General features: G+C 46.6%; 1 long non-coding RNA gene across 1 annotated transcript; it reads left to right on the top strand.

The window, feature by feature from the left end:
• The first annotated feature begins 3,752 nt into the window (after positions 1–3,752).
• Positions 3,753–20,865, top strand: LOC139047998 (uncharacterized). Its single transcript, XR_011507422.1, has 4 exons — positions 3,753–4,124; positions 4,596–4,940; positions 5,072–5,367; positions 20,750–20,865. It is a non-coding gene; the product is annotated as an uncharacterized lncRNA (long non-coding RNA).
• Positions 20,866–22,837: the final 1,972 nt, after the last annotated feature.

Below are 22,837 nucleotides of genomic sequence, written 5' to 3'. Positions count from 1 at the left end.
TGAAATATGAGCGGATGCGTCATGCTCACAAAAGTAGACTTTTCTGAAATTGATGCTGAAGGAAGTGCCACCATTGCCACCCACCAGAAGTGGTGCTTAAGGTAGGTGTCTTTATGGAAGGGGGGGGTGAAAAGGGGAGGGGGGGCAGAGTATGCCATTTGTCCCACCACTTTTGAAATCGGGCAGTTTTGGCTACACACTGGAAAATCCAACAAAACAACATTTGAGGCCAAATTTTATTTCTGAATACAGTGGCCGCATAAGTAATGCCTTTGTTTATTATGTTTACTTTGCTTAGCAGCGAGGATTGCCTTTCGTGCCTCGCCATGGCGCGTTGTAACAAACGGCATGTGGAATGTGAAATATATGCCTACATTGCAGAGAATGCCTGGTGCTAGGCAGTTCCCGCCATAACAAATTTCAGCTTGCGCTGCTTGCATCATGCCCAGTTTTTGGGGACAGCCAGACCATATTTAAATGCACTAAATCAGCTTGCTATATTTAGCCAAGGGTGAGTGGAGGGCTCCGGATAAAGTATTATAATCAACTGTGGCCAACGTGCATTAAGGCACGAAATTGTAATATTAAACACCTGACCTGTTGAATCTCTGTCCAGAGATAGTCGATATAGCATTGCAGTCTCAGTCTCTTGTTACCGACAAAAAGCATAAAGTTTCTGACAGGCCTGACTGTCGAAGTTGATTGTGTAATTACGACTTCATCTATATAGATATGACAGTGAAAGTGATCTCAAATGTGCAGAGTCATTACAATACCATCACAACACTGACTTGAATTTCTTTAAATGGCATCTGTTACATCTTACGTCTGTCCATTTAATTTATGCGCTGTTCCTATGCGAGAGTTACACTAGCACATGTTTTCTTTTTATTTCCTTTTTTTTTTCACTGAAGCTGTTAACCATAGAAGCGCTCAAAAATGTTACACGCTAGTTTTCAGTTTTCTGAAAGAACCTAAAACACTCACAAAGTTTATATTTCGAGATAATATGGGTAGTATTAGGGGCAATAATGGCGGAAATTTTGAAGTGTATGTGTGACAATAAAGGCATTGAATAAAAATTTATAAAGCCTTGTTTTCGGCATATTTGGAGGCTTATAATGAAACGCTTCAAGAGTTTCTACACTGCGCTTGCTTATGTCTATATTAGATTTCAGATTTTGAGAAAATGGGGGCCACTTCGGTGATGTGTACCGAAAGGTGGAACTGCGTAGGTTACTTATGTACTCTGAAAACAATGAATGAATATTCACATTTACCAAATTTTTATGTGCTATGCAAGGCATTTAGTTGCTTTTCCCAAGTCTCCTCAGTTAAGTATGCAAGGCACAGTGTTGATATTTTGTTGAAGTAGGAAGCAGATTCTGAGTGAGGAGCGATAAATGTTTATTTTCCCTAGGTTCAGTACAGCCTTTGCAAGAAATTACCTATTTAAGGGTTTCAGGGTTTCAAACTGCCGTTACTCGAAATGTTTCTCAGACTCCTAAAACAACTGCATAAGATACCAATTTAAAATTCTGTCAGAATAGGGAGAACCCTAAGCATAATGTGTTAGGAAATCTTTGTGTTCCTGCTTTAAGTGGAAACGTTCCAATTTATTACTGAATCCAAGTTCTTTTCCCTATTTTCGTGCGTCATACAAAGTTCGTAGCTTGCTTCTGTTGCGTCTCCAGTGAAATAAACAAAGCACCTTGTTTATATTTGAGGAAAATCAGGGGCACGGTAGGGGTAATCTGTAGGCAATGTTCCAAGTGGGTGGAATATATGCATGTTGATCAAATACAGCTTTTTCGAGAAAAAAAAATGCTTAAGCAAGGGTTTCGAGAATGTTGCTCTGCTGTTGTCAGCTGCGTTTCCCAATGTCCCAAGAGAACTCTACGTTCTCTTAGAAGAATGGAAAGAAGAAAGAATACTTAGAAGGAATGGACGGCATCTGAAGAGCAATGTATCGCAAATTTTTAACTCTTCTGGCTTACTTAAAGCATTACGAATCCCATAACAATACAGTCTTTAAAAAGTTTACACCTTTTGGGGCTTACCTTGTCACACAACAATAATCGTCATCTGCCTTGCTTGCGTTTTCCTTTCTTGAAAACTCGGCGCTCACTACTTTTCTGTCGAGAATGCTGTGTCACGCGCTGATAACGTCCAAGCCGTTCGTGACTTGGAATACCAGGAGTGCAGCGTTAAAGAAAGGAAACGTGGGCAAGACAGATGACAGTTATCGTTGTGGGACAAAATAAGACCCAAAAATTTCCTGTAAGAATGCAATGCCACGCATGACAACGCGCATAGTAGCTAGCGTAGAGTTTCGAGGAAAGGAGACGCAAGCAAGGCAGCAGATGACGAACATCGTTGTGGGATAATTAAGATAAGATCAAAGGTGCAATCATTTAGAATAGCTAGTATAGATGACCATTATTGTTTGGGGGCAAGATAACCACAAAAGGTGCAAGCTACACTCTTAGAAAAATTTACACCCTTTGGGGCGTATCTCGTCCTACAACAATAAACGTCATCTGTGCTGCCCGCGTTTTCTTTAATCCTGCGAGCCCGGTACTTTCCAGTCACGAACGGCATGCGCCTTATCAGTGTGACGCAGCATTCTCGACAGGAAAGTAGCGAGCGCCGAGTTTTCAGGAAAGGAAATGCAAGCAAGGCAGATAACGATTATTGTTGTGGGACAAATATACACCCCAAAGGGTGCAACCGATTTAAGAATGTACACTCCTAGAAAAATTTAAACCCTTTGGGGCGTATCTTGTCCCACAACAATAATCGGCAGCCGTGCTGCCCGCGTTTCCTTTCTTTAACGCTGCGAGCCCGGTACTTTCCAGTCACGAACGGCATGCGCCTTATCAGTGTGACGCAGCATTCTCGACAGGAAAGTAGCGAGCGCCGAGTTTTCAGGAAAGGAAACGCAAGCAAGGCAGATGACGATTATCGTTGTGGGACAAATATACAACCCAAAAGGTGCAACCGTTTGAAGAGTGTAGCTTTTCTTGGAGTGTATCTAAAAATGTTTGCACCCTGGGGTTTATCTTGTCGTACAATTCCTCATCATCGCGCCTTCCCTTTAACGCTGCGAATGGCATGCGCGTTATCAGCGTGACATAGCATATTATGTAGCAAGCGCAGAGTTTTCAAGAAAGGGAACGCAAGCAGGGCAGATGACAATTATACATTGTTGTGGGACAAGATATAATTAAAGGGTGCAAACCTCTTAAATAGTTTAATATATGATAACGGCGTTATAAGTGTAGATTCATATATTTAATGTTGCTGATCGACTGTATTTTTTGAGGTTGCATTCTTAGGGGCTTACCTTTTTCCTTTTACAATAATCGTCACATATATTTGTGTCAATTTTTGTTTGCACCCTTTGGGTTTAGTTATCCTGCGGTCAAACAATAATAAGCTATACTGCGTGCCTCCCTCCCCATTTTTTAAATCTTTTTTATTTCACACTGCCCGCCCGCAGTACCACTTTGTTCTATGGCAGTACTTTTACGAACGGCATATGTGCGCGCTGGCGTTTGAAGCGTTCCTGTTCATAGCCTCCTCTAATTTTGAAAAATAAAGGAAAGTGTCTGCGTTCACCCGGTGAACCGAGCGCAAGCGTTAGGTTCACCCAAACGTCACGTCCGGGACGCCACATCCGGTCTTTGTTTTTTTTACGTCCGTGATGTCACATCCGGCCTTTTTGGCGGCATAATATGGCATAATGGCTGGCTCGGAGTGCACGAAGCGGTGGATCGCTTATTTTTCGGGCTTTTGCTTCTCGTAAGTATACTTCGTCTTTGCGTTTGATGTGCATCTACTACGCGTAGCTAATCTTTCGACTGCATGATGCCATATATAGGTGTTCTGTGATGATACTTTATAGCCAGGTTCCTCACGAGCTTTTGTGATGCATTGCAGGGACCGCCACACCGGCCAGCCAGTGCTACAGTGTCCTAATGCAGAGAACGTATATTACACGGAACTGCGCTCCTTCAGAGTTATTTAGAGTCTTTGTCAGAAGCACGTAACAGTAACATTACTTGGTTACGGTGCTGCTACATGGCAGAATATTTGAATGGCAGATGTCCCGAGTGCGGCATGTAAGTACGTACGTACGCGCGCTTGTGTAGCCTAAATAAGAGTTTCTATTGTTCCCCAATGGAAATGCACATTCCTGATGCACGGTTCAGATCTGCCGGCTAAGGGCGGTAGTGAATAAAGTCACCAAATTGCGGCCTCGTTGCGGTCTCGCATTGCGGCCTCATTGCACGGTCGGGAAAAATTGCTTTAGAACCAAAATTTCGCTGCGCTGTCAGTAGCCATTCACTGATAAGCTTTCTCCGCAGCGTAATGCTCAGTGCAGGTGTGATGGGGGTTGTGTGTGCGGTCGGTATGTGACCGATATTCCTGAACGCAGTGTCATTCAGCGATGTGCACAGCTGTGGCTGATTGTAGAATGTGGGCTATGACAGGAGTGATGGGGACCATGCTCGTGCCTCGGCCAAGGTTGCAGCGATTTCAGAGCTGCAGGGAGCGCCCAGGCAGAACCTAATCTCGGCCCTATGCTGCAGCTCCAGCTTCTTGAGACGGGCACGTGTTAGTGCCACGAGTGGGAGGACGTACCGCAGGCGTGAGGTGGCTACTGCATGGTACAGCTGCAGAGCCCACCTAGTGGTACAGCTCTGTCCTCGGGCAACAAGCTGGGAGACTGCCTTGTGGACCCGGAGGACCTGGACATGCAGGGTCTTGACAGCAGGCAGCCAGGTCAGCCGGTGATGAACGTGTAGCCCCGGGTACGTCACTGCCGGGCTTCAAGGAAGCCTTCCAGTTGCAGCTGTGCAGCGGGCGGTTGCTCTTGGGTGGAGCAGCATGGCCTCCGTCTTCCTTGCCGAGATGGCAAGGCCAATGCAGCTCAGGTAAGCAGCGGCGGTGTCGAGGGCTCTTTGCAGAGCCGAGCGTGCACTGCTGTGGCTGTGTGGTGGATTTCGCACACATAGGGCGATGTGGTCCGCGTTGATGGAGGTATTCACGTGGTTGTGGGGGTCAGTCTGCAGGACAGCAGGCAGTCGGGCCAGGTTGAACAGGAAAGGGCTCACCACTGATCCTTGTGGGACGCCCTCTACCAAATAGGTCCAGGGCCTGCTGAACGACTGGATAGGGCAGGCCGTCAAAGGCCCCCTTCATGCCGATAAGCACCAGGAGCACGGCGTCACCGTAGGCCTTGGCCTCTTCCACCGTGGAGACCACGTCCACGATGGAGTCCGCACTGCATCAGCTCCGCCGGAACCCTATCTGCTCATCGGCCAGAAAGCAATGGCCTCCATCAGCTTGCAAGCAGCAGAGGTGAGTGAGACTGGCCGATAGCTCACGTTTTTCAGCCGGCCTTCAGGATGGGGGCCACGTAGGCTGTGCGCCATGACTCCGGCACCTGCCCTGACTGCCAGATGTTTAAGCAGTCAAGCAGGTGCAGCTGCTCGCTGGCGGCCAGGTTGCAAAGCATTTGGGTTCCTGGTACACTGCGATGCTTGGAGCTCGTGCAGCGTCAGCGGGTCCTGGTAGATAGCCATAACCTGGCTCGATGTCCACCCTGGGTGGTGAGAGAGAAGGGAAGACGGAAAGGCAGGGAGGTTAACCAGGCTGAGTCCAGTTTGCTACCCTACACGTGGGGAGGGGAATGGGGAGTGAAAGAGGAAGAGAGAGAACTTAAGTGTAGGATGTCTATAGTCGGGCACTCAAGTCTGTTGCCCTCAGGTAGCGAAAAAGCGCTCGAACTGCTTTCTGGGCCAATGAACTGTGAGGCCAGGCTCCCAAGACTGGATGACAGGCCATTTACGGAAGTGAAGACCCTGTGTGGTGGTTGTGCAGGCAGCTAGGCAGGCTGACGGAAGGCTGCCCTACCTTCAGGATGGCTGCAGTGCGTGGTACAGCCGGCGCAAACTGGTTGGCGAGGAGCTCCGCAAGGGCCTCTTCGCTGATGCTCAGCGTGATGGCCACGGCGAGGACAGGTTGTAGGCTTCCTCTCCTGCTGGTGAGGGATTTGAGCAGTCTCCGAGCCAGGGGTCCCCTGGACCTGCCCTCGATGGCAGAGCAGAGGCTCCTCCTGCGCAGGGCTTGGCGTCTGCAGCAGGCATCTGCACGTCTGTACTCGGTCCAATGCTCTGCCTTGCCCGTCCGGATTGCTCCACGCTCCATACGGCGCCTGGAGGCACGAATGTTGAGCAGGTGGAGGTCCGGAGCAGGGGTATCTGGTTGGGTAGAGCACTGAACGGTGGCAGCCTGAGCACAATCCACGATGGCGCTCAGGAAGTCACGGCCATCGTCCAACTTGCTGCAGTGCTTCTGGAACAGGGACCAGTCTGTGACGTAAGTTCTTGACCTAGGCCTTCTCCCAGACCTGGGGCTGATCACAATAGGGAAGTGGTCAGACCCCCATTTGTCCGAAGTTGTGGCCCAGGAGTAGGAGCATTGCTCAGTGTTGAGGGAGAGGTCAATGGCCATGCGAGCTCTGCGGTAGACGTAGGTGGGCTCCCTGGTGTTCCAAGGTCAGCAGGCCAGCTCAGCTGATGGCATCTGTGAGGCCTTTGCCTCAGCGGGTGCAGCTGCGGCTTCCCCAATCCGTGTGGTGTGCGTTGAAGTCACTGCACAGGACTGCATGCCCACCAAGGCAAACAGCCATCTGGATGAGGCTGGAGGGATTCCACGGCTTTCCTGGACGGATGCAGATGCTCGCCACAGCCGTGTCCTGGCTGCCAAGGCGTACCACAACGGCGCATGACTCCAAGGGGCCACCGGCGATGTCAGCAACAGGTAGAACAGCACGCGCCAGGGTGCTGCGGACATAGATTGCCGTGCATGGCTTTCCTGGCTTATGGGCTCCATCTAGGCAGGGTGCCGCAGTGCAACTGCGTGTGGCACAGGTGGTGGCACCCGAGTAGTCGGGAAGCCGTAGGTTCTCGGCCACGGCATATGTCTCCAGCAGTGCGAGTACCGTATAGTGCGGAATATAGGTTGAGGTTTTTTCCCAAAAATATTACTAAAGGTTCACCCCTTGACTTACATACCGGCCCTTGGCACAGCATGAATAGTCGTCTGGCAGCATGTAGGAGCGCAGACCTTTCGGCATCCGCATTGTTATCGCCCCCTTGGTGACCGACGCGGCCCAACTCGCGGGCGCTGCGTGGTTCTTTATTCTGACGAAGTTCTTTATTCTATGGCACGGTGCACCCGGAGCTCGAAGACAGGGTGGCTGATTTTGTCCGCGAGCATCGTGCCAGATCTTTGCCAGTCACAGCAGAACTCATCTGCATCAAAGCTATTGAGATCGCCCGAGAATCCAGACTGCCCAAGGAACAATTCAAGGGCTTCATTTATTGGGTTCGTCGCTTCATGCAACGCAAGGGATTCGCACTTCGACAGCGCACATCAATCTGCCAGAGGCATATGAGGACAAGTTGGTCGAATTCCAGCGCTATGTTATCCGTCTCCGGCAGCAGCATGGCTACATGTTGGTACAGATCGGCAACGCTGATGAAATGTCGGTGTGATTCGACATGCCGTCGCTCACCACAGTGTGCGAACGCGGCACAAAAGAAGTCTAGCTTCTTTCTACGGGGAACGAGCATTCACGGTGATGCTCGCGTGTACTGCAGATGGCAGAAAGCTGCCCCCGTACATAATATTCAAGAGGAAGACGCTGCCAAAAGAGGCTTTCCCACGGGATGTCGTTCGCGTGAATGAAAAGGGCTATATGGACGAGGCCCTCATGCTCAATTGGATTAAGACCGTCTGGAATCGGCAACCAGGGGCACTCTTGCGGTGTCCGAGCATGCTCGTCTTGGATGCCTTTCGCGGGCACTTGACCGCAGGATTGAAGCTGGCACTCCGCGGTGGGAGGACGGAACTCGCCGTCATTCCGGGAGGCATGACGTCAACACTTCAGCCACTGGACGTCGTGCTCAACAAGCCTGTTAAAGACCGTGTCCGTGAACAATATAATCAATGGATGGCCGGCGACAACCTGATGACCCCAACTGGCCAGCTGCGCAGGTTGTGCTCGCTGCCCGACGATATGGTGGTGTGGGCATTCAAGAAGTGTTGCATTAGGAACTCCTTGGACGGCACCGAGGATGACATGTTGTAGGACGCAGCCAGTGAAATGCAGTCGCCTTCGGACAAGAGTTCAGACAGCTCAAACGAATGAGCAGGTGACGAGTGTGGCGGCACCACTAAATAAAACGAAGTTTTGTGCCTTATAATTTTTATGTTGACTTCTTTGATTCAATGTAAGAGGGTCGACCTATATTCCGCATTGTCGAAGTCGCACTGTAGGAGGGACTCGCTCAGCTCGCCGTGCTGTTTTCGCAGCAGGTTTACGTTCCACTGGAGCACCCTCTGGCGGCGGCAGGACCTCAATGGGTTGCTAGCCATGCTGGTGTTGGGCTGATGGCACGTCACCCGCCTGGAGGCAGAGCGCTCGGAGTGGGCTATCAACAGGCAGCATCTCTCCGACGGCCTTCAGTGTCAGCTGCAGGCTCGCTATCAGCTGGTCGCAGGGGTCTGGACAGGCCTGCGGTGGTGGTGTGGCTGGTGCCTCCATAGTTGTGGTGGCAGCTTCAGAGGGTCCGTGGGGCTGCTTTGGGTGGCTGGCCAGGAGGGAGCATCGCCGACTGGTACATTCGTGAGCGGCCAGTTAGGGCCTCTGCATATGAGACTTGTGTAGAGGTCTTCACCTGCTGTGTCTCTTCCTGCACAGAGGCCCGGACGGCAGAACAAGAGGGGGGAGTAGGGGCGGCCGCCATGATGGTTGCCCCCCTGCATTCTTCCTGCCACCTGGGGCCGGCAGGAGTATTAGCAAGGTGATTGCCACAACAATTATTGCAATGGGTGGCATTTGGGCAGCTTTCTCCTCGCTCATGCAAGCAGCTGGTAGGTCTGTCGCAGGTTGCAGCCACGTGCCCATAGCAGCCACATTGCTGGCACTGCAGTGGACGCGGTCTTCCGGGCCTCACCTGGAACTGGAGCTTGTATATGGACATGTGCTCAGGGGGGACCAGGCTGCTAAAGCAGAGCATCGCCTGCCTTGTTGCCAGAGTGAGTTGCAGACAGGATAGGGACACTGAACTTGATCGCCCCAGCCAGCTCTGTGTCGGTAGACTCGCCGTCAATGCCGCATATAAAACCCATGCTGTTTCCATGGACAGCTGGCGGACGAGCAGCAATGGGAATGCCTCAGAGCTTGGTGGTGGCGAGCAGCTCCTCCAAGCAGGCCTGCGAGGTCGCGTCCGCGGCCACGATGTTTCTTTTTGTGTTAACACGGACCGTGGACACACCTGGTAGCGCAGAGAGCACAGCGGCAATTGCAAGACGGGATCCTCGCTCAAAGGCCCCTCCCGGGACAGAAGGGCAGAACAGGGCCGTCCTGACCACCGCTGGGTTAACTGGTATGGTGGCGGCTTGTTTTAGAGCCCTTGCACAACGCTGGGCGTTCCTAGAGAGGACCGTAGTGAACGCGTCCAGTGCTGGTTCGCCGCTCTCGGGTGCCGGGGAGAGTGCGATCTGGGGACTGGTGGGAGTGTCCTTCAGTGGCGCCTGTTGCTGCAGAGAAGCCGCTGGGCCCGAGGTAGCAGTCGCTGGAGGCTGCAGGCTACCTGGAGTTGTCCATTGCTTCCCCTTGCCCTTCTTGTTTAAGGCAAGGCGCTTTGTTGGAGGAGCTGGCGGGTCTTTCAGAAAGGCAGCTGCGCTCTGTGGCTTGCCGCTTGTCACCTTCGCAGCTGGTGTATTTCCGAGGGCAGCCTGTAGTGGAGGTTTCTGGGGAACCTCCAAGATTGCCTTGGCCCCTGTGGTAGACTTGGCAGGAGTGTCTACAAGTGAATCCGTTGCCTGGGTAATCACAGCATCTCCGGGGGTGCAGTCTGTCAGGAACGGCTGGATCGGGCACCGCGGTGCTGGTTGCACATGCGGTTGAAGTGGCAGCCTGGTCCTCAGCTCCTTGTGGCAAAATGTCTCGCACACGTGGTGTGTCACGCAATCACACAGCACAAAACTTTTAATGTGGACACTCAAATTGTGTAACTGTACGTTGGAGGTCCTGTTCACAATTTCGATGACGTTAAAAAACTCCTTTGCAAATTATGTGCCAGGGTGCTGTGTGTTCAAGAAACACCTAAACAATGTTCAAACAAATTTTCTCCGACAATATGCTATTTTTCCCAAAGACCATGATGACACTGTCACATCATCCGGTGGTGTCGCTACCATAGTTGATAGAGGCAGTTGCTGTCCGAGCAGTGTGTGATAAGCTAGTCACTATCAGCTCTATATACATGCCTTCTAATTATCAACTTCATAAAGTGTTCCGTAGTTGGAGATCTAAACATGCAGAAAACTTTGTGGGAACTCCCATTGCTGTGGAAGAGAGAATTTAAAAGAAAATTGCCTTTTCCTCTGGTGCATGCTTACTTGTTAAAAAGGAGCCGATGTGCTATAGCATTGCTCACGCAACCTACATCTCTTTTGAACTAAGCATAGAGCCGACATCCACCACCTGCTGTGGGTTTGCCCTGCATTGAAACCGACGAGGCTCCGGCACCTCACAGCAGCGGGACTTACACTACACAATCCTAGCGATTACACTGTGTGGACGCAGGGACCACATTATCGATCCCTCTTCGACTTCATTAGAGCCGCAAATCTTTTTTCATTCATTTAATCATTCTTATTCGCCCGCATCCCATACCCTTGTATGCCCTGAGGCATTTACCCTCGCATTTAAAAAAAAAGCATAGTGTCCATTACTCAGAGCGCACCTCAAGTGGAGCATTATTAAGAACCCTTGTGGAAGCGACCATTTCCCAATAGGTCTAAACCTTGCAGCACAGGATAAACGCTCCCTGCATCTTCCCTTGTGGAAGGTTGACTCAGCCAAGTGGGAACCGTTCCGAGAACATACATATTTAAGCCAGAATGATAGTGCCCCTTCTAATATCGACCATGCTGTGGAATACTTAAGAGGCTTAATGAAGCTGCCACAAAATGCATCCAGTAAAATAACACTTGCCAATAAACTTCACATCCTATAGTGAATGTCAGAAGTATGACCAATGTCAGAAAGCATGGGAAAATAAAAACAAAGTTTGGGGACGACTTCACGACTCTCCAATCACCGAAAGGTTGATGTCAACGTGCAAAATCATAGAGCTGCAGTAGTGATTCTTACACAGGTAAGAAAAGTGTGAAACACTGTAAATTAATTAAAAGGCCGGGAGTTGCATACATTACTGTTATTAACTACCCAGTGCAGGAGCTTTGAAGATGAGACAGATTTTCTAGGTGAATACTTTGATCATATCTCCAATGTGTCGCGCTACACGCAAACGTTCATGTGGTTCAAAGAAAGTACAGAGCGACAACCCCTCCTATGCAAGTGCATGCAAAATCGAGCATACAATAGCCGATTTAGTTCAGCTGAACTTTAGGTCTCTTTGAATAGTTGTAACAAAGTGCCACCAGGTGGCAACTGTATTATGAAATGAAGCACTTAAATCCAAAAACTGAAAACTGTGACTTCACAGAAGAGACGTCAACGACACACCACCTTGCCTGCATTGAGGCATACATTAGAAATGCCTTCGTGCATAAAGTTTTTTCTCTCAGCACTTCTTGATTAGATAAAGCGTACAAATGCTGGGATACATGAAGCGAGAAACTGGTGTCAGAGCGATGAAGTTCGCCCGGTGGCGGACGCTCAATCTTCAGCTTCCAAAATTTGGCGCCCGCCGGCGGCCCGGCAAAGTTCGCCACTGGAAGTGGCGAGAGCACCTCACGTGCTCATCAGGCACCACGACAATCAATGTGACCCTGATGTAAATGGCAAGACTTGTAAATGAAAAAATAGTACTCCTGAATTCGCAATTCCCAGCATCCGAGGCAACTCTGGGGTCTTTGAGAGATGGAAAGCCAGAGCAGTGCACAGTCGTTACTGACCCCTGAGAATTGTTGGCCATACAGATAAATTTTCTGAGAGCCCAAATCATGGCAAAACACTTCCTCTCAGTAATTAGTTTCAGCTAGCGATTGGAAAAGAAAAAAGATGCCTGACACAGACACTGATGTAGGGCCAAAATGATGGGATTATTGTATTGAGTGTCAAATTTGATTATTAATATTTTGAAACAGGAGCGTTCTGAAAAAATTATAGAAAGTAAAGTTGTCTTCAGTTTGATTACTGAAGTTTTTATATTAACATATACCGTAAATTGTGAAATAAAATAACATTTGTATTTGCACTCTCTGCTTGTTTGCAAAAACTGCCCGAACAGATAAACTACCTATGCAAGCAACTACTTGCGTAGCTAGCATTACGTTTATCAAAATTATTGATACTTTATAGAACTTGCATGATCTTGAGATAACATCATTGCGAGAAAGTGCAAGAAAAATTTTTAGGAGTTGGATTGAGTTCATGGACCAGTGACCACTTATCGCTTTCACGTGGCTTGCACTCTGTAAAAGCTCCGTATGTCATAGCTTGCACTTGCTTTCATAAACCTCGTCTGAAAGTCCATTATACTGCTACAAAAGCTGCTCCGAAATGGAATAGGCTAGTAGAATTACTGCTTGATCACAGCATTATAATCACAAACTTTTTAGATAATATCCATCTGCTGTAACTGCACTGTAGTATTCTATAGCCAAAGTATGCACTATGGCAGTTCTAAGCAGATGACATACATTTAGAATTTCACGCTTTTCTTTGCCAACGTCTGCATTACATCACCCGCCGTGGTTGCTCAGTGGCTATGGTGTTGGGCTGCTGAGCACGAGGTCGCAGGATCGAATCCCGGCTGCGGCGGCCGCATTTCAATGGGGGCGAAATGCGAAAACACCCGTGTACTTAGATTTAGGTACACGTTAAAGAACCCCAGGTGATCGAAATTTCCGGAGTCCTCCACTACGGCGTGCCTCATAATCAGAAAGTGGTTTTGGCACGTAAAACCCCATAATTTAATTTTTAACGTCTGCATTGTGGAGCTTTTTGGACAGTTTTATAGCAGTTTTCTAAGGAGTGAGCAGTTTTTTTCCATCCACACACTAAATGCCAGAGCTTAAAGATTTGTGATCCCTGGTACGTAAATTTAAACTGTATTGCAAAAGTTTTTTATATGACCATTTTGTTCATTATCAAATCCAACATGTACAATAAAGAAAACAGAACTTAGCTAATAAGTCTGACAAATTTCTACATGCAGACAAATTCTTAATCTTGAAGTAACTGATATGCACAATTTCAGTTCACAGACTTGAAGCGACAATCTAATTTGCATGAAGCTTACTCGCATGGCATGGAGCTTTGTTAAAGACCAACTGTGGCGTCTTTTTAACCACATTCGGATATTGTCATTTTTAGATTGTGTTGACAGTCTTGTCACTTGTAGGGTGGTTCAATTCGCTTAGAAATTCAGCAGTAATTTAAATAACGAATAAACGAAATACTGAAACAGGTACCTTCGTGTGACATCGCAATGAGCCGATGGTAGTCATTGAATGTAGGCCAGCATGTTCCTGACTTTCCGCAAATAGTTAATACAGCCGTAAGACGTGAGATGGCTGCACTTAATTCCTGAGTTGGAAGAGAGATCTCGTCGAGATCATTTGATATTCTACGGATTGCCGACAGTGCTTCCGAAAAATGGGCACAGAGTGAAAAATTAATAGTAAATTATGTCTCATAAGCTTGACATTAACCTATTAGATGAAGCAATACAACGCGTCCACAGGCTCGGCTCCTATGTTTCAAATAAGTGCCAACCTATTGTTAAGTTTAGATCGTCGAAGCTAAAACATGTTTTCTCAGAAGTTTCAATTTACGAAGGTTTCCGTTAGTGAAGACTTTTCGAGGGCAACTCGAAACTCTGGACAGTCATTCACGCTATGCGTAAAATTATATATTAACAAAATTGCACATGTGTATTGCCATGTTACTGACCGTGTGTGCAAACTTGACACTTGCGAGGCACACAACACAGCTGATGTTAATAATGCTTTCTGCATCCCTGCCTCAAATGCCGGCAGCTCGCGCACACTATCGACGTAGCTAGCACAAATGCACCCATCCAGTCAGCTGTCCCTTTATATTCCTATGTACGTAGTCTGTGTAACAAACATGATGGTTTATGATCGATAATCGACATGTTCTGTGGATGTTGCACTACTGACTGAAACGTGGCTTTCCTCAGCAATCATGGACCATGAAATACTGCATTGCAAATCGGAGTACAAATTTTATCGTTCTGACCGTACTGGTCCTCCATACGGTGGTGTATTAATAGTTGTCCGGGAGGCCATTTATTTATTTACAGTGAAAGCTTGTTAATTCTAACTTCAATAATTCGAATTTATGGATAATTTGAACTGTACGATTTGGTCCGGCCAAGCTCCACAGAAGTGTATGTATAAAAAAGTCCGTTAATTCGAACGCGAGAAGGTTCCCTCACGGATAATTCGAACTACGCTCGCCTGGCACACGGCCAGAGAAACACGCCTACTGCCTACACACAAGGTTGTATTGCCTCCGAAACGGAGAGAAGGCAAAATCGGAAAAAAAATCTAACCGACGCGGGGTCAGCCAAAAGGCGGCGGCGGCTGCCGCCTCTCCGTTCTACATAACCTCCGAGACTTCATGCCTGTTGCGAATCTCGGAGGCTTTGCAAATCTTCTACAGCTGCTAATGTTGTGCGGAGATGGCATGGCAAGCGCCATCGTAACACAGCGAATCAAGTACGTCGCAGCTGCGCTTGCAATCAAGAACCAACGAATCAGGGCCTTCGCCACCTTCACATGTTCAGCGTCTTTGTCTCGGCAGTCTTCATCGGTTGTGCACGTCTGTTTTCAGCTTAGGAGGTATCGGCCATCGCGATTCATTGCGATGGTGTTAAGCCTCGGCTAACGTTCGTTTCGGTGGACATCGGTAGTGTGGCACAGTCGGACCCAGAGCTTCGACTTCAAGATGGCGTGTGCCCGCGGCACACGCCATCACTTTCTGACACGCCAAATTTCTGACATGCCCTACTGCTTCTAAATCGCATTGTACTGTTGCTCTCCTTCACTTTCGTTAGTTCGAACTTTCGTTAATTCGAACTGAAGCGGCTTCCCCTTGCGGTTCGAATTAACGAGCTTTTACTGTATTCAAAAGAACCTTACAGGCAGGACATAAAGTAAGGGGGGCATATTAAACAGTAAAGGTATAAAAAGTACAAATTTCTAACAGGAACAGTGCTATAAGAAGATTACGGTGTTACACAATATTGAAGGCACAAGAAATACAAAGCAATATCTGAAGTAATAAGATTGTTTCCAATATTCTTATGGTTCACAGTAATTTAGAATTTATTAGTGCATGTATATCTATAGGGCATAGACTGTTTATCTTCAGCGTATGTTACAGGCTGCCAATGTCTACTACCATGTTTTTTCACGAACTACATGGTGTTCTAAATAAGCTAACTGCAATTTCCCAACTGCTATTAATTGGACTACTGACTCGCCAAGCCTCACGGCAAACTCGATGGAATGTTTGTCTGGATTTCAACCTTAGGCAACTGGTCCTTCAGCCTACCCGTTGCTCATCTCATTCTGTTAATGTACTAGATTTGCTGCTTTGACAACTCCAGAACTTATTTCACCCCTAGTTTTTTTGCCTGGCTCAAGCAATGATTGCTTTATTAACAGCAGTATTCAGGCCTGTACGCCTCAAAGGAAGAAGACCCGATTAATTACATTATAAAAAGGCGAATTTTTCTGCCATAAATAACGAACTTGCATAATTCATCACTGACTTTATGCCGAGCTTTTACAGTCGCACCGTTCAAGGAAATCAGTCTCTCTTTAAAGAAACGGTTGCCTACTTGATTGATCGCTACATTCCTTAAAAAATGCATTGCTTCTTCTTCCAAAGCTCCTTGGTTTAACGCCCATCTGCAGGGCTTGTTAAATAGAAATAAAAGGTTATTCCGCCGAGTGAAAGTGGCGATGGCGCCTGAACGATGGCATGCATGCAGCTACGCTGATCACAAGTACAAGAATGCGATTGTGCAGGCAAAAGACCTGTTCCACAATTGTACCTTGCGCTCTCTTATTAAAGATTATCCTCGGCAATTTTGGAATGTAGTTTGTGGCAGCAAATCTAACACGATTCACTTGCTCAATAGCAATGGTGATGCTGTTCCTAAAGGGGACTGCTTCAATGTGCTAAACAATGTTTTTGTTTCTTGCTTTTCTGCTTTAACAGCCTTCTCTATGCCAACAATCGCTGACTCTGCTTTTGTTCCTATGGATTTAATTTCTGTAGATTCAGCTGGAGTGTGCCGCCTGATAGAAAATTTAAAGTTGTCTAGCTCTGCAGTACTGACAACATAAATTCAAGGTTCATAAAAAATACAAAAGTTTGCTGTGTTGCTATACCTGAACTCTATTTGCAGTCTTTACAGACTTCTATTTTGCCAGATGATCGGAAGGTGAGTAAGGTGGTTCCACTTAACAGATCAAGTACCACCCATTCTCCCCTAAACTGCAGGCCAATATCTTTAACCAGTGTACCCTGTAAATTTCTTGAACACATCATTTATTCAAACTTGGTCTGTTTCCTTGAATAATAATATATGGGGTTTTACGTGCCAAAACCACTTTCTGATTATGAGGCACGCCGTAGTGGGGGACTCCGGAAATTTCGACCACCTGGGGTTCTTTAACGTGCACCTAAATCTAAGTACACGGGTGTTTTTGCATTTCGCCCCCATCGAAATGCGGCCGCCGTGGCCGGGATTCGATCCCGCGACCTCGTGCTCAGCAGCCTAACACCATAGCCACTGAGCAACCGCGGCGGGTCTGTTTCCTTGAATCACATGTGTGTTCTCCTTGTTAACACGGGTTCAGGAAGCACTTGTGAAAACGCAGTTACTCTCTTTACTAACGAACATCTTTGAGCTTTTGAGGAAAATTTTATAACCGATTGAACATTTTCAGATTACGCTAAAGCCTTCGACACTATCACACAAACTCCTCCTAAAAATAAGCGAGCTTAATATAAATCCTAATATCCTACACTGGATTCAATGCTTTCTGACTAACTACTTACAGTACGTTGACATTAATAATTTACTCTCGTGCTGTTCTGGCTACTTCAGGCATACCACAAGGACCTGTTTTGGACCCATTACTATTTTTATTTGTATTACTGACCTACCTGTCGGTATTAACTCTAGCATTAAACTCTTTGCTGATGATTGTACGTTGTACGCTTTATCGTGTAATTAATAACCAACAGTATGTTTCTCTTTTGCAATCCGACATTGATGCTATTTCTAACTGGTGCAAGAAGTGGCGTATGAAGCTAAATACTTCAAAATGTAAGGTCATGAGAGCAATGCATCACAATAAAGTTAATTACAACTCTGCTTATACCCTTAATAACTGTGCTTTAACCCCCATTACTAGTTACCGCTATCTTGGTGTGCATATAGCTCACAACCTCTCTTGGAATACACTTGTTGAAGATGTAATTAATTAACAATGCTAATTACATGCTTGGGTTGCTACAGCTAAATTTTTCCTCATTCCCTTCAATTTAAAGATTAAACTATACACTACTCTAGTTAGATCAAAATTACAAAATGCTTGCTTTATTTAGGATCTATCTAGCTCTGCATTAATCACCGCCTTTGAATCCATTCATAACCGTGCTGCCCAATATGTGCTCTCTAATTCTCGCTACGTCAGCATCTCTTCAATTAAATCTAATTTAGGTCTACCGACACTTCTGTCACGCCGCAAGTGCTTTCGCTTAAACCTTTATCACAAAATTTTTTGCACTAACCCAACACTTAAAAATGAGCCTTTCTGCTCCAGATTACGTGTCCTCATGGATCGATCATAAACTCAAGGTTAAAATTCCTTTATGTCGCACTAACACTTGCCATGCCTCTTTTTTGCCACAAACAAGCAGTGACTAGAACCACCTTCCTACCTCCGGCGCTGCAATCAAAGAGTCCAGGGTGTCTACCAACCGGGAATTCTCAAGGATTTTGAGTAGTCTGGAAGTTCGTGCCTCGTACCACTGAGCTTGCTATCAGTTGATAAAAATAGCTCCAATTTGAAAATATTTGCTTCTATATGTATCTCCTCTTTATTCGTAATTGAGGATGTTCGAATCTATTTGCATTTTTTTAGACATTTTATTTGCTGTGCATTTTACTAACCCCTCCCTTTATTCTATTTTTGAACCTAAACTCTATTCCTTAGTATTCAAATTGGATTAAGTCGTTCTTCTTTTTAATTTTTTTCATATGCTTACTTGAGAGTGACAGCATCAGGCAATAATGGTTTCAGCCCGTCTTGACATAAAACATAGTTCTGCATCACTCAGGGAATCTTGCGAAGGCACTCGGGGAAAACCTGGAAAACTCGGGGAATTTGGAAATTTCAACTTAATAGACACCCTGAAGATCCTGCCGCCTTTAAAGCTGCGATCAACAATTTATTGTTAGAACACTCCTCTGTAATACCTTTGGGTCCCGAGAGTATGAAAATAAATAAACAAACGGACTCTGGCTTCAAAACACAGGGTGGCCAGTAGAAAGTCATGACAATGCGTTGGCGGGCTAGTTGGTGCGAATCCATGAATACTTAGTTTAGCGCAAAACAACAGACACAAGAAAGGCGACAGAACAAACGTCTTGTTCTGTCGTCCTTCTTGTGTCTGTTGTTTTGCGCTTAACTAAGTATTCATAGAAAGTCATATCGGGAATGCAACCAACCCATTTTCAGGAAAATTAGATGACTTGCAGCCATATTGTTTGGCACAGATTATTAGTGTAAAAGAATGTATATTCAAAATTTTATGAAGATCAGTGGTCATTGAAAAGTCGCCAGAGTTGCTTAACAGCTTTGCCAAACATCACTATAGTATCAGTGCTTAGGTTTGTCACATGCAACATTTCTTTACGGACGCAATTATTCAGGAGCATATTGTGCAAAGGGTGTGTTGAGGCCTGAGACGAAAGTTCAAGATTGAATTAGCCATTTTTTTAGACTTTAGCTCAGGTTTGAAGCATCCATCACTACAAAGAGAGCCTAAGTGTAGGTTTGAGTTTCAAATTAGTATGCCTTGAGAACTCCATCGGGAGGGATATCTAGAAAGGCAAAAACCTGTTTGTGTGCCTTCATTCATTCGTGATAGTGCATTTATTTGCTGTTCATTAATAGGTGAATGATGAAGGCAGTTCTTGCATTTTAGAGCCCTGAACACAGTCGCATGGCAATGATCGCCAAGCCTCGCAACCTGGAGCCACCTCACAATTGCAGCAAACAAACATGGTGGATGCGGCTAGTGTTGCCAGATGATTGCATTTCGAATATTCCCTATTAGCATATCTTGCACAAAAGAACAGTTCTGTCAGAGTTTGATCTAGAGTGACCTTCGGTTGACGTCATCTGCTACAGCTAGCGCATTAGTTAACTCCATAGTGCATCACTATTATGGTGACAGTCTTGTGGGATGCTACCTTAAAAGTACATTAGAAGACTAAAGCAAAATGTGAGATCACAGTAATGTACCACATTTGGCATGGAAATGACCTAGCTCTGAAGGTAATTTTCAGATGTGGACTGGCATTTAGAATCAAATGTGTCTTGCACGAGTCCCAAGAAAAGTGTAATGTTGATTGGGCATTGAAAGGGCCAGGAATTTTTGCACATACAAGGGAACACAATATTGTCATGTAGTTGTGACGGTGAAGAAAGCAGCAAAACTGGGAATGACAGAACTAGCGTTTTATTGGGTGAACTTGTGCCCTTAAAACAGGCTACACTCAAAGAATGGCGACAGCGGCGAAAGTCTGCGATTGTCGAAAATCTGATCAGCAGGTCAAGCGCATCGGGCTTTTATCCACCAGTCGTCGAATGTTCCAGAGTAATTGCTGGGACCCGCGTGTCTTCCACATAGTTCTGCACTATTCACGTCGCGCATACATGCAATCGGACTACACAAGGTTCGGTGACAGCGGATGGACAGCGAAATCAATAACATTCCAGAAACATCCGGTACATGCAGGCACGTCCTGCACTGTGCGATAACATTGTTAGGCGGTGAAACGTGGTCGCCCGATAAAGATGAACAAGTGCACGTGTCAATATGCAATGATATCTGCAATGGATATGGCTTGGATGTACCATACCACATCAACAGGACCCAAACTAACTCCCTTAGCCATAAGCATGCAGCATAATCAAGGACCAGATGAAGCTTCAGACAAGGAACTGTATTTTATGTAGGCTAGGAGTGAATTTGTGCACAAGATCGGTGACAAAGACTAAAGGCATGCATTATAGTGTGTGTATCATCTCTTATGCAGAACCAGCTAGGCTGGAGTTTCGACGTTCTTTGTCAGTTCATTTAAATGCTGCATGGTTCAAGGCACAATATGGCTCTACAATGCGTAAATGCAATATCTAGCATGCGAACCCTCGCGGCTCAGCAATTGCTAAACCTATACCTGAATGAGCAGTGTAGCTTCGTTATAATTTTATGGTATCCATACTGTTGCTCTTGAAAGTGAACCTCTTTAGTGAATTCGCTCGTGTATTACTTTTTCTGTAGGCATGTCTTTTACATGTTAATGTCTCAGTCTTATCTCTGTTCAAAGCTAAAGCACAATTTGATTGTTTCACCCAGGAAGCCATCATCCGGCGCTGTGTACGGCAAGTACATGTCTTGGGCAAGGAGCAGGCCAGTGCCGTTTCTATACCGTCAAGAACATCTATGCTGAAAATAAACTTTTCCTGCTGAAATATGTGGTTGTCATTATACTGCCAGCATGAATTAACAAACTTGCTTCAATAATCAGGAAGGTTTGTAAGAATATAGTCGTTATTGAGTTGAATGCCCAGGAGAAATCTTGAAGCCTTTCTATTGTGCAGCATGGCGACGGCACGATGAGAGTCCTGGCAGCGCAACGGTATCGCGGCCATACGCGCCGCATATCCAGTGGCCCAAGAAAGAACTTGGGCCACTGAATCGGGTTGAAGGCGTGGCAAGTAATGAAGCAACGGCAATATAAGGCCCAACCTGGTAGAGAACTTGTGCTACTGGGTCGGCGTTATTAAAACTTTTGCACCGTGACGTCAGGTGGGTATGAAAGTGCAAGGATAAGGAGAGGAAGATGGTGGCTTGATGCCGGGAGTGTTCCTACGTCACGTGGTCAAGTGCGCATTAAGGGTGCGCGTCTCTAGTCCATTTCCAGCTGCCGGCACACATGCTTGCGTTGTGACGTCAAATGCTCGGGGTCATCTTATGAGATCTTGTTTATCTATGCACGTGGCGCCCCGATTGTTTACTAGTAAGCAACCTTACAGCGAAGCAGTTAAGGTCTGATTCCCTCAGGATCGTGTCCGTGTGCAGGGACAAAACCCCGAAAATAGTGCAATGCCGGGCCCACCTGTGGCGGAGGTGAAGCGGGCGTTAAGCACTCCCCATACATGGGCCGATCCCGAAGTTGTGAAATACCGGACCGACCCGCGGTGGAGGTGAAGCAAGCGTTAACGTTTACTGATCCCGAAGATAGTGTAATACCGGGCCGACCCACGGCGAAGGTGAAGCAGGCACCCACATGCACAGCTTCACTGGTCATCCTTCTTCACAGAGTGGAAGAGCACTGAGTTTTTACTGCAGTTTATACAGCCGATAAAGCGAAGGACCTATAGCTCATTTTTTAGTACTTGCAGTGTAATACCAAAATTTTGGTGTCCATCCAGTACTTACAGAAGAATACGTTATTTTGATGTAACAAAGTAGAGTGCTGAATTTTACGTCTTGGTTACATATATATTAATAAAAAGCCCGAGGAAAATATAGAAAACATCGTGACGCCATAGCCCTTAACTTTTTTTACAATTCAGGTATTCACAAAAATTTTAAATATTCTGCTGCATAATCTCAAGTGAGGGCGCTAAAACCACGGTGGACGTAAAGTCCCTTGATAATTTGAAAGTACCGCCACTCTTTGAACTCTGCCGCCGCCGCGCGACCTCCTCGCCTCCTCCTCGCCCCTTGCGTGTCCCCCCCGCGGCAACCAGTTTTGCCCCCGTTTTTCTGCACGACGATTGGTCTCCCTGCCGTTGCCCTTGGAAACGCGCGGATCTTGAGTTTTGCTTGTGTTTTTCTTTTTCGTTCGCGCCATTTTCCTCCTGAGCACGGCTGGATCGGTGCTTTAGCTCGGCGTAACGAACGTTGTGCGCACTGTTTCTGGTCTATGTGCTTTCGCTATGCCGGGCTGTTGCGCATATAACTGCAGCAAGAAACCTGAAGATGGTTATGCTGTTTTTATGATACCACAACGAAAGCGTAACGGCTTGCGTAGGAAGCAGTGGCTGCATGACATTGGCCGAAGCAACTTTGTTCTGACAAAGAACAGCGTTGTTTGCGAGCTGAGGAGTCTTTCTTATAGCTCGTAGCAAAGCATCCCGTAATGCTGCATTTTTTTATCATTCTTCCGGCCTGCTCACCAGCGTTTTTGTTGCGGTTGTCCTCAGTATGCTTAATATTCTGGGGTGGCTCCATCACTTCGCACGTCGCCAACTGTTGTTATTCAGTCGGAAGCGCATTATTATTGATTCTGCTTTGCGCCCTGAAAAAATTAGTGGCAAGTATTCCCGTAGTATTGTAGGTGATGAGCGTTCACTAGTCAAAATTGAGCTTTTTTTTAAGTTTTAAGGCGAAAGCCTTTAGATCTTTATGTTTCAAGGCCGCGTTCTAAACTGGAAG

This window comes from Dermacentor albipictus, chromosome 7 (assembly GCF_038994185.2).
Source record: "Dermacentor albipictus isolate Rhodes 1998 colony chromosome 7, USDA_Dalb.pri_finalv2, whole genome shotgun sequence".
NCBI classification, from domain to species: Eukaryota; Metazoa; Arthropoda; class Arachnida; order Ixodida; family Ixodidae; genus Dermacentor; species Dermacentor albipictus.
Note: the sequence above shows the minus strand (reverse complement) of the source record. Positions and strands in the feature narration are given on the sequence as shown.